The 16669-nt window shown below is 35.8% G+C and overlaps 1 long non-coding RNA gene across 1 annotated transcript in view; it reads left to right on the top strand.

Moving 5' to 3' along the window:
- LOC137228226 (uncharacterized) overlaps positions 1 to 10647 on the top strand; it is an 81200-nt gene extending 70553 nt beyond the window's left edge. The window contains exon 3 of the long non-coding RNA XR_010945213.1: positions 9409 to 10647. This is a non-coding gene — a long non-coding RNA (uncharacterized lncRNA). The remainder of the gene's footprint in view (positions 1 to 9408) is intronic.
- The last annotated feature ends 6022 nt before the right edge of the window (positions 10648 to 16669 follow it).

Here is a 16669-nt window from a genome sequence, read left to right as displayed (position 1 = left end):
TCTGCAATTTGCAGGTTACAAAACTGAGTGTTCTTTTGTTGTTCATCATCTGTTTTCCCTGCTCCTATTCATGCCTTCAGACCTGGTCTGATATCTTCCTTCTCACTGACTGAAACCACCTTAGGTTGAATCTATGACCTTTTGCAACTTTCAGGGAAAACCATCTTCTGTCCTCTTTTCCTTCATTTATAACTTCAATTCATACCAGCTTTTAAAAAATTTATTTCCCTCTCTCCCCTCCAGCACTGAACAGGATATGATGACTTATTAATTTCATTCATTTTCTTTTTCCTTTTCTGGATCCTTTTCTACTGGGGGAAACACGAATAAGGAAACAAAAGAAAGAGCCTTTTCCCTAATGTATCAAGAAAACGACATAATAGAAGTCCAAGTCAAAGTGAAAACTGAGAAAAAACACTAGAATTCACATATCACAGAAAAATATGTCTTAAAACTGAGGGATGGGAACAAAGTTTATGTAACAAATGAGCAAAATATATTAGAACAATTCAAAGGCAAAGATACACATATCCATTAACATATTAAAAGAAAAATTAAGAAGTAAAACTGTCATGATTTGCAGATAACATGACAGTATGTATAGAAAACCCTAAAGACACTACCCCAAAACTGTTAGAACTAATAAATGAATTCAGTAAAACTTCAGGATATAAAATCAATATAAAAATATCTGTTGCATTTTGATACACTAATAACTATCAGAAAGAATTTAAGAAAACAATCTCACAACTGCATCAAAAATAATAAAATACTTAGGAGGTGAAAGAGCTATGCACTGAAAACTATGAGACATTGATGAAACAAGCTGAAGAAGACACAAACTACTGGAAAATTTTCTTTGCTCATGGATTGGAAGAATACTGTTTAAATGTCCACACCACCCAAAGCCATCTGCGGATTCAGTGCAATCCCTATCAAACATCCAATGGCATTCTTCACAGAAATAGAATAAACAAACTTAAAATGTGTATGGGATCAGAAAAAGACACTGACTAGCCAAAGCAATAATAAAGATGAACAAAGCTGGAGTCATCACACTTTCTGATTTCAAGTCCTATTACAACACAATGTTAATGAAAAGAGCATGTTATTGGCATAAAAACAGATACCTAGAATAATCAATCAAAATAGAGAACCCCATTAAAAAAATCACACACATAAGATCAATTAATTTACAACAAAGTAGCCAAGAATACAAAATGGAGAAAGGACAGTCTCTTCAATAATTAAATGGGACAGCCATGTGCCAAAGAATGAAACTGGATCCCTGTCTTACACCATACACACAAATTAACTCAAAATGGATTAAAAACTTGAGTATAAGACCTGAAACCATAAAAGTCATAGAAGAAAACACAGGTGGTAAGCTCCTTGACATCAGTCTTGGCAATTATATTTTGGTTTGACACCACAAGCAAAGGCAACAAAAGTAAAAAGAAATAAGTAGTATTACCTCAAACTAAAAGGCTTCAGCACAGCAAAGGAAACCATGAACAAAATGAAAAGGCAACCTATTGAATGGGAGAAAATATTTGCAAATTATATATTTGATAAGGGGTTAGTATCCAAAATACATAAAGAACTCATACAATGATACCAAAAAAATCAATCCAATTAAAAAATAGGTAGAGGATCTCAATAGACATTTTTCCAAAGAAGACATACAGCTGGTCAACAGGTATATGGAAAGAGGCTCCATATCACTAATCATCAGGAAAATGCAAATCAAAACCACAGTGAGGGCTTCCCTGGTGGCGCAGTGCTTGAGAGTCTGCCTGACGATGCAGGGGACACGGGTTTGTGCCCCGGTCTGGGAAGATCCCACATGCCGTGGAGCGGCTGGGCCCGTGAGCCATGGCCACTGAGCCTGCACGTCCGGAGCCTGTGCTCCGCAACGGGAGAGGCCACAACAGTGAGAGGCCAGCGTACCCCGCCCCCACCAAAAAAAAACCACAATGAGAAGTCACCTCACAATTGTTAGAATGGCTATTATCTAAAAGACAACAAATAACAAGTATTGGCGAGGATGTGGAGAAAAGGGAACCGTCCTCCACTGTCGGTGGGTAGGTACGTTGGTGCAGCCACTATGGAAGATAGTATGGAAGTTCCTCAAAGAATTAAAAATAGAACTCCCATATGATCCAGCAATTCCGTGTTTTCTGAGTATTAATCCAAAGAAAGGAAAACACTAATTCTAAAAGATAGACTCACCCCCATGTTTACTGCAGCATTATTTACAATAGCCAAGACATGGAGCAACCTACGTGTCCACTGATGGAACAATGGAAAAGAAAAAGTGATATGTGTGTGTGTGTATATATATATATATATATTTCCTTTTTTAAGGAAAAAAGAATAATTTTAAGGATCAGATTAAATTATACTGGATAATGATTGAGGAACAAAAAGATACCCAGGTATGAATTGTACCCAGGTATGCATATTTCTTTAAATCTTACTAGACTTGCTTGATATTTTCTATGAATAAACTATGAAGTGTTTGAACTGTCATCCTAAAGAGATACATATTGGTCAGAGAAAGTATCAAATGAATGGAAAAATGAGCTGAAACTCAAGTTATCCACCCCTCTGGGAAGCCAGGGTGTTTAATCAAGCAGACCAGTGTCTAGGCACCACCTAGTGGCACATTACTCACATTACAGCAACAGTACTTCAGAGTCATTAATATAGCATGTAGGAGTTCCTGCAAATGCCAATCTCTTTATGATGGGAAGGACTGCATTTTTTCTCTATCCGGCCATGTATCTGCATGATATGCACCTTAAGGCAATAGGAAGTTTTGAAGTCACCTAGTCCATCCATTCATAGCTATGCAGAAAGTATTCAGCATGTTTTTAAATTATGTCTATCTTATATTGCAACGTCTTCAGAATCTTGCTGGCCGAACTCACAGACAAGAGAACAGATATGGTTGCCAAGGGGGAGGGAGGGAGGGATGAATTGGGAGTTTGGGATTAGCAGATGCAAATTATTATATATAGAATGGATAAACAGCAAGGTCCTACTGTAGAGCACAGGGAACAATATTCATTATCCTGGGATAAACCGTAATGGAAAAGAATATGAAAAAGAATGTATATATGTATAACTGAATGACTTTGCTGTACAGCAGAAATAAAAACAACGCTGTAAATCAACTATACTTCAGTAAAATAAATTTTTTTAAAAAGTCTTGCTTGCCAAAAAGAGACTGACCCCTTCAGGGCTAACCAATTCTTGGAACAAAGGGCTCCCTGGGAGCGTCACTTTTATATGCAAACAAACCAATTCTGAATCTATATCCCAAACCACACCCTCTAGCTCTCACACATCAAACCGAGATCGCCCCTGCCCTAAATCATCCCAGCGGCCAGGTTCAAGGCAACTGGACACCACTCCTACAGGCCAACCCACCAGAACTGTTAAAACCGGCCAGTCTTAAAGTGTTCGCTCTGCCCTGCCCGGCCCTTGCTTTGGAAACCCCAGTAAAGGCTCTGGTCCAGGCTCTCCCCTCGTTCCTGCTTTGCCACCTGACCAAAACCTGCTGCTTTCCCTGAGGCATGGCAGGGCTTGGCGTGGCATGTTCCTTTCTCTTGGGAAAAGTAAGCAACAAGTTATTCTTTTAATGGCATAAAGAAAAAGAAAAATTAAGATTTCCCTGAGATACTATTTCTCATGCATCACATAGGCAAACATTTCAAAAGTGTGGCAATATCTGAGAAATCTTCAGGAAAAGGCACTGTTATGAGCTGCTGAAGGGCGTGTAGCAATATCTAAAAAGGGTACATATTGATTTACTCCTTGGCCCGACAATCTTGCTTTTAAGGATGCACCATAAACACAATTTTTATTTGTAGAGGTATATGGCTAAACAAACACAAACAAGATGTGCACAGTTATTCACTGTATCCTTATGTGTAAATAGTAAAGGTTGGAAAGCATCCAAACTCCCAGTCACAGGAGCTTACAATAGAATCATATGCAGCTATAAAAAGGGATGAGAAAGATGACTAGGAACTAATATGGAATAATTCCAAGAATATAATCAGGGTTAGCAGCACACTGAGAAGAATGAGACTAAGACTTTACTAAGCATTTCTTATTATTCCTTTTGAGAGTGGAAGCAAGTTTTACATGTTCAAAAAAGAAACCTAAATTGTTAAAAACTCAGATTATAAAATCAAATACCAAAGAGGACCCCTAATGGTTTATTAATTTGATACCACGAAGCTATATATTCTGTAGCTTTGAGCACAATTCTTTTCCTACATTATTATAGAGCTAGAGTAAACCAAAATCAACTCTAGAGGAGATTTACGTGTTACCTAGCAGGTTATTTGAATTCTAAATTGTAAAAAGCTTTATTTCTTTGATCATGAACATTAGGTGATATAACACGTTACATGCACACAAAATATAGTTAAATTTTTCCTCAAATATATTCAATTTCAGAATCAGTGCTTCTGAATACCTTTTTGACTATGAGATGTTGTTATCTTTGTTTTGCACATGATGTTGTTGTATGGGTGGTTGCCCACTTAAGGAACAATGAATGAAAACCAAGTCACTAGTTTTGGCAAGGTTATTCTTTTAATTGTTCAGATACATGTTCATGCAGCACGTCAAGAACTAAGACACTTGCTGGGTTAAATAGGTTTCTTAGACATCTAGTCAAAATGAATTTTAACCAGCCGCATTTCTTTTTCATATTCCCTGAGCTCTGAAAAAAAAAAATTTTGCTCTCATATGAAGGAAATCTTTCCCCTTTCATGTTTCTTTGAAAAGTTCTGTTATGTTAGTGAAGTTGCTTCCCTTGAGAAATCAGTCTTTTTTATATACTGCGCACATAACTTAATTGAAGTTATAATAATATGAACAGCTATGGCCAAATTTGTATGTAATTAATAGCAATGTTATTATTATTGCCTGGCAAACAGGATTTATGAAAGCAAGCAAGCAAGCAAATATGGAATGGAGTAATTTTGCTTACTTCAGATATTAAAATGTGAAAAAAATGACATTTTGAATTTATGAGTTAGGGTGATTCAGTTTCCAAATTTTGTTTTAATACTCTGGAATACATCACATGGTTGTAAAATATATAAATTATTTCTTCATTAAGTATTATTCATTCATTGAAGGTTTGAAGAATTGCTTAGTCAATAACAATTACTGTATATACTCTTAAAAATTTCAAGATCTTCCCATTCTATTAGACTTCTGGAGGAAGATTATTCTATGCTTAGGAAAAGCCAGTGTCAAAGCTGTGAGGCAGGAGGCCAGTAGCAAATCAGGCAGAGCTGACAATAGCAGAATTGTTCTGATAATTACACATTTTCAGACTGAACAAAAGGAAATTGATTTAAAACTCATGATTTTTGCCAGTGGTAAGGTTTTTCAATTATCTCTAGTGTCATGCTGACTCTAGGGTCTATGTTCTTGGTCACTACCCTCAGTTGTACAGGTGGGAGGTTGTTATCACAGCAGTGTGTTCTCCTCCTTCCCCTTAGATGTCTGACTTTTTCAAAGTTGTCTGGACTTTACTAGGCATATTCAAAATCCAAGTAACTGACATCTCTTCTGTCTACTCTGTGTTGAGAGAAAAATAGTACAACATAGATTGCTGGTGTACACTGACTACATAACCCCTGGGACTGAAATATCATGGACTGTACTCCTGTAGTTTGTGGGTTTTGTTAGATGACGCAGCTGATTTTAAGAATGGGAGATTATCTTGGGTGAATCTGATGTAGTCAGGTTAGCCCTTTACTAGCAGCGAGTTTACTTGGGGGGCTTGCAGAGGAAAAAGAATGATGCTTCCAAAGTAGCCTAGAAGAAAGTAAACATGCATGTTGTGAACTTCCTATGGGGCCCCCTGGAAAGGAATGTCTAGGAGTCGGGAGTGATCTCTTGGCTGACAACCAACAAGGAAATGGAGACCTCAGCCCTGTAGCCACAAAGAGCTGATTCTTGCAATAGCCATGTGAGCTTGGAAAAGAATCCTGGACTTCTGGAGAAAACTGCAAACCATGTGATACTTTGATTTTACCTTGTGAGGCCCTGAGCAGATTGATGCCCATAATTTTAACCTAAAGAACTATGAAATAATAAATGGATTAAAAAATATTTTAATACAAAAAAGAGCCAGTTAGAACTGAAGTATAAAATAACTGAAATGAAAATCACACTAGAAAGAATTAACAGCAGACTAGGTAATACAAAGAACACATAAGTGATCTGGAAGATAGAACACTGGAAATCACCCAATCAGAACAACAAAAAGAAAAATAAAAGAAATGAGCAGTTTGTGGCCCTCTCAGACAACATCAACTGTTCCAACATTTGCATTATAGGGGTACTGGAAGGAGAAGAGAGAGAAAGAAATGGGTTGAAAATGTATTTGATGATATTATGGCTGAAAAGTTCCCAAAGCTGAAGAAGGAAACAGATTTCCAAGTACAGGAAGCACAGGGAGTCCCAAAACAGATGAACTCAAAGAGACTCACACAAAGATTTATAATTACAAAGGCAAAAGTTAAAGAGAGAATTTTAAAAGCAGCAAGAGAAAAACAAGGAGCCACATACAAGAGAACCCCCATAAGCCTATCAACTGATTTTCCTGCAGAAATTTTGTAAGCCAGAAGGGAGTGGCACGATATATTTAAAGTACTGAAAGGGGAAAACCTACAACCTAGGATTCTCTACCCAGCAAGTTTATCATTCAGAAGTGAAGGAGAAAGAATTTCTCAGGCAAGCAAACACTAAGAGTTCATCAATCCTAAACCTGCTATGAAAGAAATGTTAAAGGGTCTTCTCTAAGTGGGAAAAAAAAAAAGCTACAATAAGAAGAATCTATAGGAAAGGAAAAAACCCACAAGGAAAGTATATAGTAAAGCCTGTGGATCAACCAGTAAAATAAGCTAGTACAAAATTAAAAGAATATTATAAAATAAACTATAATAAACACACAAGGAATAGATATGAAGATGTAAAATATGACATTAAAAACACAAAACATGGGGAATGGGAATAAAATATGTAGGTGTTTGTAGAGTGTGTTTGAAATTAAATGACTATCAGTGTAAAACAAGTAGATATAGTTATAATTCAACATATATGAACCCCATGGTAACCACAAATCAGAAACCTACAAGAGATACACAAAAACTACAGCAGAATGAAAATAAGCATACCACTAAAGAACATCATCAAACCACAAGGGAAAAAGCTAAAAGAAGAAGAAAAAAACAGAGAAGCACTATACAAACAACCAGAAAACAAGTAAAAAGATAGCAATAAGTATATACCTATCAATAATCATTTTAACTGTCAATGGGCTAAAAAATACTCCAATCAAAATACATAGAGTGGCTGATTGGATTAAAAAGACTTTGTTGCTACAAGAGACTCACTTCAAAGCTAAAGACACAGACTGAAACCAAGAGGATGGAAAAAAGATATTTCATTCAAAAGGAAACCACAGAAAAGCTGGGGTAGCAATACTTATATCAGACAAAGTAGAATTTGAAACAAAGTAGAATTTAAAACAAAATTGAATTTAAAACAAAGTCTATAACAAAAGACAAAAGATCATTTATATAATTATAAAACAGTCAATATAAGAAGAAGATGTAAGATTGCTTAACATATATGCACCTAATATAGGAGGACCTAAATATATAGAGCAGATATTAACAGACATAATGGGAGAAATTGATGATAAAATAATAGTAGGAGACTTTAACACCCTACTGACACCAATGGACAGATTATCCAGACAGAAAATTTGTAAAGCAACAGTGGCCTTAATGACAAATTAGATGAGTTGTACTTAAATAGATTATCTACAAGACATCCATTGAAAACAGCAGAATACATGTTCTTTTCAAGTGCACATGGAGCTTTCTCCATGACTGATAGCATGCTTGGCCACAAAACAAGTCAACACATTTAAGAGGATAGAAATTATACTGTTTTTCCAACAACATGGTAAAAAACTAGAAATCATTAACAGGAAGATAAATGGGAAAGGCACAAACATGTGGAGACTAAAAAACATACTACTAAAAAAAAGAGTCAATGAAGAAATCAAAGAGTAAATCAGAAAATACCTTGAGACAAGTGAAAATAAAAACACAAGACTCCAAAATCTATGAAATGCAGCAAAAGCAATTCTAAAAGGGAAGTTCATGACAATACAGGCCTACCTCAAGAAACAAGAAAAATCTCAAATAAACAACCTTACTTACCATCTATTAGTAAAGAACAAACAAACCCAAAGTCAGCATAAGGAAGGAAATAATAAAATCAGAGAGGAAATAAATAGAGACAAAGAAATAGAAAAGATCAATGAAATCAAGAGTTGAGTTTTTGAAATGATAAAAAAAAGTTATGTGTTTAGCCAGGCCCACCAAGAAAAAAAGAGAGGACCCAAATAAATAAGAAATGAAAGAGGAGAAATAACAACCGATACCACAGAGATACAAAAAAATCATAAGAGAATATTATGAAGTTATATGGCAAGAAATTGGACAACCTAGGAAAAAAAGGATAAATTTCTGGAAACATACAGTCTCCCAATACTGAGGAAGAAATAGATCATATGAACAGACTGATCAATAGTAGTGAAACTGAATTTGTAATCAAAATACTCCTGGCAAACAAAAGTCCAGGACCAGATGGCTTCACAGGAGAATTCTACCAAACATATAAAGAAGACCTAATGCCTGTCCTTTTGAATTATTCCAAAAAATTGAAGAGGAGGGAACATTCCCAAATTTATTCTGTGTGGCCACACCACTACCCCGAGACCAAAACCAAAGACACTGAAAAAAGAAAATTATAGGCCAATATCTCTGATGAATATAGATGTAAAAATCCTCAACAAAATATTAGTAAACTGAATTCGACAACATACAAAAATTATTATATACCATGATCAGGTGGGTTTTATTCCAGGGAAGCAAGGATAGTTCAACATCCACAAACCAATCAACGTGAATTGCCACATTAAAAACAAATGAAGGATAAAAACCATAGGATCATACCAACAGATGTAGAGAAAGCAACTGACAAGATTCAGCATCCATTTATGATAAAAATTCTCAATAAAGCGGGAATGAAAGGAAATATCCAACTTAATAAAGGTCATTTATGACAAACCAATAGCTACCATCATACTCAATGGGGGAAAGCTGAAATCTTTAATTTTTAATAAAAATAATTTTAATTTAAAATTTTATTTTATATATATTTATTTTTTATATTTTATTTTAAATTTAATTTAAAATTAAAATAATTTTAATTTTATTAAAAATTTTAAATTATGGTTAAAACCATAATATTATGGTTCATATTATTAAACTGTACACTTTAAAATGGTTCAAGGCTTCCTTGGTGGCGCAGTGGTTGACAGTCCGCCTGCCGATTCAGGAGACACAAGTTCGTGCCCCGGTCCAGGAAGATCCCACATGCCGCGGAGCGGTTGGGCCCGTGAGCCATGGCCACTGGGCCTGTGCGTCCGGGAGCCTGTGCTCCGCAACGGGAGAGGCCACAACGGTGAGAGGCCCGCACACCGCAAAAAAACAAAACAGAACAAAAAATGGTTCAGAAGACAAATTTCATTTTCTGTTTTCAACCATAACTAATCTCCAGAACATGTTAATCTTACAAAACTGGAACTCTATACCCATTAAATAATTGACTCTTCATTTCCACCTCCCTGCAGCCCCTGGCATCCACCATTCTACTTTTTATGTCTATGAATTTGACTACTCCAGATGCCTCATATAATTCCAATCATACAACATTTTTCTGGGACTGACTTATTTCACTCAGCATAATGTTTTCAAGGCTCATCCACGCTGTAGCATGTACCAGATAAGTAATATTTCATTGTGTGCACATACCACATTTTGTTTATCCATTCATCCTTTGATGGGTATTTCTCTTGCTTCAACCTTTTGGCTCTTTTGAGTAGTGCTGCTACGAATATGGGCATTTAGATGATGTTTTAAACTGCTGAACTTGTGGCATTTTGTGACACAGCATGAGAAAACTAATAAACCTGGTTTTACTTTATTTAATGGTGTCAGCATTAATATAACTACATTTATTAATCAAGATACAAAACAGAGTGTGGGAAGTAACCAATGCATATGATAAAATACGACTTGATATGTCATCTAAAGATTGGAGTTACACACTAGTCAAAATAATACATAAGATACTTTTTAAGAGTACTTGCAAATATATTCCACAAACCAATTTTACTATCAAAAAAGAAGCATACATGCTCTAAAACAACTTAAGTGACTAAAGACACACAATTATATTTTGAATGGTACTGAGATGAAAACAAAACGAAACTCTGTATCTATACAGCTACTCACTACTCATCAGAGTAAGAGAAAGGTATATGAAATTAACTGACCCAAATGGTTCACAGAGGCTACATCATTATGCTTGTATTGCTTTAAACAACAGTGTTCTAATTTTCACTTGAATGACAGTTCTTATATTTCTGTTTTAAGTATTAAGCTAAAGAACATAATTAAAATTTTAGTGTGATACATGGATGCTTCCGTCAGCCTTCTACCTGGAGAGTTTTGAAACAGTTGTGACACATACAGCCCAATGTTTTGGTATTTTAACTTGAAATCAAATGTTAAAATATTTCTAACTCAATGAACATTGGAATTATAATTTTATCAGAGGATAACAAACAGGAATTTTTAGTTTTTGATCATTTTAAACAATTCCAAAGTAGTCCTTAAAATTTAGGATATGTAAGCATCCCTTCTTGAATTCATACACATTTGCCTTAGCTTATCCCTCGCTTCAGGGATAAGGCTCTAAGGAAAAAACTTCATCTCATTGGCTCTAAGGAAAAAACACTGAAGTAGAAGCAAGGCACAGTAAACAATCTAAAACTGGCGAGCCTTTCTCTCCATTTTAAGTTTCCATACCTGCCCCATTATACTGTCCACCATGTTATGAACTACTCAATGCTAATATTTAATTGCTTGTCTTATCATATCCTCAAGGCTTTGTTTGTATCTTTGCTTTCATGTAGCACATTAATTGCTTTATAGCCTCTACTAGTTATTCCAGGAGAAACTTTGTCCATTTATCAAAGACTAGAAGACAAAGCATTATTTCTGTTTCTGAACTGACAGTCATAGCTTCCCCTCCTCTGAGATGCACTAGCAATCCACACTCTAAAAAAGTTCAATCCTTTCTTCTACAGACATGGCAAGGATCTTGAGTAAATATAGATCCCAAGGAAATTAACCTAAAGATAGAAAAAAATGGGCTAATGTAACAAAGAGTTAGGAGAAAGAGTATTTTTGTATTTCACACAGACTTCCTTTTGTGGCTTTCATCTTTTCATGAACTGGCAAGGAATATAAGGGTATGTTGTGAAATAAACAACATACGTAGCAAATATAAACATACAAGCTACATACACATTTATCTCAAAAGTGGATTAAAACTGGTTAATGCCGTATGCAAAATACTTGTGGATATGTTTAAGAAAATAAAATATATATGATATTAGCTGCTGAGATGAATCTGCAGGTGTTAGCTCCAAGCAGTCAAGCTGTTTCTGAAATGTCTTTTAGGCATCAACAACAGTTAAACAGACTTCGTAGGAATCTGGTACCTGGGGAGAGTCTATGGAAATTTTTGCTATCCTGTTGTTTCTGTAAGAATTACACTATGTTTCTTCTCTCTGATGAAAATAAACTGGGAATATTCCGCTGAATGTGGTGCATTTTCAGAGGTTCAAAAGCCGAAGTGCAATAATGCTTATTCTGTCACACTGAAATCACAGATGCCACTAAATGATTCTAATTTTCATGGGTAACTTTTGCCTGAAAAAGTTTCTGTGTTAGAGAGACTCTCCGAAGCCTGGGGGTATTGAGGAGAAGAGGGTGGAAAAGTCCCTGCCTTCAAGATGCATGCACACTGGGCAAAAGTCAGCCAACCAGCAAACAAATAGCTAATATAATGCGAGGTGGTGCTGCGTGTACGAAAATGAAACACAGAAAGGCAGCGGAGTATGGAATCATGACGAGAGTGCAAGGGGTAGGAACTTTCAGACAACGGGTGGATTTAAGCCTCCATGAATCAAGAGGTGTGGTCCCTGGGAGAATGTTCTGAAGAGATGAAACTATAAGGTGCCTCCTCAGTGGCCAGGGTGCTCGCCTGAGTGACCAAAGCAGAGTACAGTAGACAAGGGGAGAGACGCAGGTAAGGGTATCGAGTGATGTCTGGACACACAGATCATGGGATGGTATTTGATTTCTTTTCTGGGAATATTTTGGATGGTTTTGCACAGGGAAGATGATAATCTCATTAGCATTTTAAAAGATCCATCTGCCCACGACCTGGAGTACTAACTGTTGGAGGAGAGTAGACTGAAAGCAGGGAACTCTCCTAGGAGGCTTGGCAGTATTTTGGCTAAAACGCTGGGGGCTTCAGCAGACATAGAGAACAGACTTGTGGTTGCCAAGGCGGTAGTGGGGTAGGGGAGGGAAGGACTGAGAGTATGGGACTAGCAGATGCACACTAGTATATACAACAAGGTCCTACTGTAGAGCACAGGGAACTATATTCAATATCCTGTAAAAAACCAGAATGGAAAAGAATATGAAAAAGAATATACATAAACTGTCACTTTGCTGTACAGCAGATAACACACCATTTTGAATGAACTCTACTTCAATAAAATTTTTTAAAAAAGAATTGATGGTGTGAGATTTGAAGGGCAGGAGTGAAGCCACAGACACAATTCCTGAAGGTCTCCATGAGCAGACACAGTGAGGGGAAGCTGGTGAATTGCTTAGTGTGTTTCCCTTTGTCCTTGCTCTTCTCTCTGCATCCAGCTTTCTTCCTAATTGCGGGCCCTGCCCACCAAAGGCAGCCCTACTGTGAGATGCTTGGACAGACACCCATAATGCTCACGGCTCCACTGACCTCTCCCTGACCTTCCATTTTCCTTCCCCATCTCTGCTACTTGACATGCATGGCTCTGAGTTGTTCACCTGCCTCTGAGGACTGGTTTAGTGTCTCCTTTTCCAACTCTCCACCCCTCCCTACCAAACTTTCACTCCTCTATCTCATCCCACAATTACTCATTAGAGTAAATCCCTTAATCCATAATGCTCAGACTGGCTCTGCTTCCCTGACTCATCCCTGATTTCATCATTCAGTCTGCTGCTTAGGCTTTTACTATTTACTACTCAGTTTTCTTCTTTGGTTCATATTATGTAGCTTTAAGCAATGACATCCATTTTCATACTGTGATAAAGAAAATCTACTAGCATGTAATTTGGTAGTATTTTGATTAATATTTTTCATGATAACTTTCATGGTAAATAAATAAGTTGAAAAATGAATAGTTGAATGACAAATCAGAAATGATTGATATTAAAGTTCATTTAGAAAAGAGTGAAATTATTTTAAGAATATAGTAGAGGTAAATAAAATATATGATATGACATTAAGTTTTGTTCAACATACCATATAAATCATTACTTGTGTTGTTGGGTGTGCATGTCATTGTGAACTCATACATATGTTTGAAAGTTTAATAAGTTGCAAATTTGGTCAGATCAAGATCTTCAGTAGCTACATTTTAGAATCTAATATAGTTAAGACAAGTTTTACGGAAACATGATAATGCAAGCTTGTAATTTAAAATTATTTAGTCATTTCTTAATGACAACTGCTTTCTCAAAACCATAAGTATTTCATAATATACAAAGCACTAAACACTTTCTGAAATCATTAAAATTACCATTCACTATAAATTACTTCTAATTAAGATTGAACTAACATTGTCACTAAAAATACCCCCCCCCAAAAAAAAAGATTTGGTTTGGCTATACTGTGAAAAGAATTGTCAGTGATAACTTCTTTTTTTTCTTTTTCTTTTTTTTTAATTGGAGTATAGTTGCTTTACAATGTTGTGTTAGTTTCTGCTGTACAACAAAGTGAATCAGCTATACGTATACATCTATCCCCTCCCTCTTGGGCCTCCCCCACCATCCCACCCACCTAGGTCATCACAGAGCACCAAGCTGTGCTCCCTGTGCTACACAGCAGGTTACCACTAGCTATCTATTTTACACATGGTGTAAAATATGTCAATCCTAATCTCCCAATTCATCCCACCCACCCCTTCCCCCACTGTGTCCACCTGTCCATTCTCTATGTCTGTGTCTCTATTCCTGCCCTGAAAATAGGTTCATCTGTACCATTTTTCTAAATTCCACATATGTGCATTAATACATGATATTTGTTTTTCTCTTTCTGACTTACTTCACTCTGTATGACAGACACTTTCTGTGTAGAAAAATTTTGCATTTGATTAGAAAATTGCTGGCTCAAGTTTTTTTATCAATAGTTGTAACCTAGTTTTAAATATTTTCTTCGTATTTTTATATTGTTAACAAAATTAAGAAAATAAGAAGATCCCACTGAAAATTTATATTACAGAAATGTAAGTAGAGGAGAGTAATGTCAGCAGGATGGCAGAATAGGAAGTCCCAGACTTGTTTCCCCTGCAGAATACCATTTTACCAGTAATATACAGACAAAAATACCTTTAGGAAAAATCCAGAATCCAGTAAGAAGTTGCAATACCCCAGATAAGCACAAAACTGAGAATAGTCACATTGAAATGGCTGAGAAGCTCAATTTCACTTTACCCACCTCAGCCCCTACCCCAAGTCAGCACAACTTAATGCTGAGAGAGATTTTCTTTGCTGGCAACTTCTCTCATGGGGAGGGAGGGTAGGGGAAGAGAGAGTGGGACATCCATCCAATGTCCCTGACCTTTTTATGTGCTGTCCAAGGAGCTACTTTCTGTCTCATGACTAAAGAAAATCATGAAACCACAAGGGAAGAAAATAAAAGAAGAAGAGAAGAGCAGGGGGGAACTATAAAAACAACCAGAAAACAAGTAGCAAAATGGCAGTAAGTACATAACTATCAATAATTACATTAAATGTCATGGACTAAATGCTCCAATCAAATGACATAGGGTGGCTGATTGCATTAAACAAGACACATCTATATGCTACTACAAGAGATTCACTTTGGAGCCAAAGATACACACAGACAAAGTGAGGGAAGGGAAGAAGGTATTTCATTCAAAGGGAAACCATAAGAAAGCTGGGGTAGCAGTACTCATATCAGACAAAGTAGACTTTGAAACAAAGTCTATAACAAAAGACAAAGAAGAGCATTATATAATGATAAAGGGATCAATACAAGGAGAGGATATAATGTCCTGTAAAATATATGCATCTCATATGGGAGCACTTAAATATATAGAGCATGTATTAACAGACATAATGGGAGAAACTGACAATAATACCATAATAATAGGATACTTTAATACCCCACTTACATCAATGGACAGATCATCAAGGCAGAAAATCAAAAAGGAAACAGTGGCCTTGACTGACACATTAGAAAAGTTGGACTTAATAGATATCTCAGAACATTCCTTCCAAAAATAGCAGAATACACATTCTTTTCAAGTGCACATGGAATGTTCTCCAGTATAGATCACATCCTAGACCACAAAACAAGTCTCAACAAATTTAACAGGATAGAAATTATATCAAGCTTTTTTTCATGACCATAATGGTATGAAACTAGAAATCAGTTACAAAATTGAAAATGGGAAAAGCACAAACATGCAGAGATCAAATGACATGCTACAAAAACAAAAAAAAATCAATGAAGAAATAAAGGAAGTAATCAAAAAATACTTTGAGACAAGTGAAAATAAATACACACATTCCCAAATCTATGGGACACAGCAAAAGCAGTTCTTAGAGGTAAATTTAAAGCAATACAGGCCTACCTCAAGGAACAAGGAAAATCTCAAACAACCTAACCTACCACCTAAAGGAATTAGAAAAAAAAATGCACAAATGAAGCCCAAAGTGAGCAGAAGGAAGGAAATAATAAAGGTCAGAGAGAAAATAAAATAGAGACAAAAAATAGAAAAGGTCAATGAAACCAAGAGCTATTTTTATAGGAAAATAAAAATGATAAGCTCAGCCAGCCTAAGTAAGAAACAAAGAGAGAGGACCCAAATAAACAAAATAAGGAATGAAAGAGGAGAAAGAACAACCAATATTACAGATATAGAAAATATCATAAGAGAACACTACAAACAGTTATATGCTATATGCCAAAAAATTGGATAATCTAGAAGAAATGTGTAAATTCCTAGAAATATGTTCTATTCTAGGACTGAATCAAGAAGAAATAGATAATCTCAACAGACCAATCATTAGGAGTGTAATTGAATCAGTATCAAAAAAATTTCCAGCAAAAAAAAAATTCAGGTTGCTTTTCTACACAGTAATAATGAACTCTCAAAAAGAGAAATCAAGAAAATAATCCCATTTACAATTGTATCAAAAAGAAAGAAAAAAATTTAGTAATAACCTTAACCAAGGAGATGAAAGAGCTATACTCTGAAAACTATAAAACACTGATGAAGGAAATAGAAGATGATACAAAGAAATGAAAAGATATCCTGTGTTCGTGTATTGGAAGATTTAATACTGTGAAAATGTCTATATTACCCATTGTAATCTACAGATTTAATGCAATCCCT

Source organism: Pseudorca crassidens, chromosome 7 (genome assembly GCF_039906515.1).
Source record: "Pseudorca crassidens isolate mPseCra1 chromosome 7, mPseCra1.hap1, whole genome shotgun sequence".
Classification (NCBI taxonomy): Eukaryota; Metazoa; Chordata; class Mammalia; order Artiodactyla; family Delphinidae; genus Pseudorca; species Pseudorca crassidens.
Note: the sequence above shows the minus strand (reverse complement) of the source record. Positions and strands in the feature narration are given on the sequence as shown.